The sequence below is a fragment of the Wasmannia auropunctata genome, unplaced genomic scaffold (genome assembly GCF_000956235.1).
Source record: "Wasmannia auropunctata unplaced genomic scaffold, wasmannia.A_1.0 LD336074.1, whole genome shotgun sequence".
NCBI lineage: Eukaryota > Metazoa > Arthropoda > Insecta > Hymenoptera > Formicidae > Wasmannia > Wasmannia auropunctata.
Genome location: NW_012026816.1, coordinates 3,914,268 through 3,914,698, shown reverse-complemented (window position 1 = coordinate 3,914,698; position 431 = coordinate 3,914,268).

The window sequence follows — 431 nt, the reverse complement described above, 5'->3', positions numbered from 1 at the left end:
AATAACGAAAGAAAAAAAACAAAGGAATACACATATTTCCGTAGTTTGAGAGGGACATCTCATATTTGCAATTTTGCATAAGTTTAAAAAGTAATAACAATAAAAAGTAAAGAATTACAGCGTTTTTCACTGGAAGAAACTAAATGTAAGTGCGCACCGGCACTGCACCGACACCGTCGCTTGGAGCTCGTGAATCCTATCTGGCGATTCTTGACGATATTACTCGAAACAGTATTAAGAAGGCTTCGAACCTCTATATACTTTAAATGTGTTTGGAAATCGCAAGAAACTGTTAGAAATGCTCAGTCAAAAATCTGCTTTTGTTGCTTTTTTGTGGCTAACTTTGGCACATGACTTTCTTATCTATTGGAGCTATATATATATCACAAATAAAACATCGCACATAAAACATTGTGAAAAAAGATTATGAA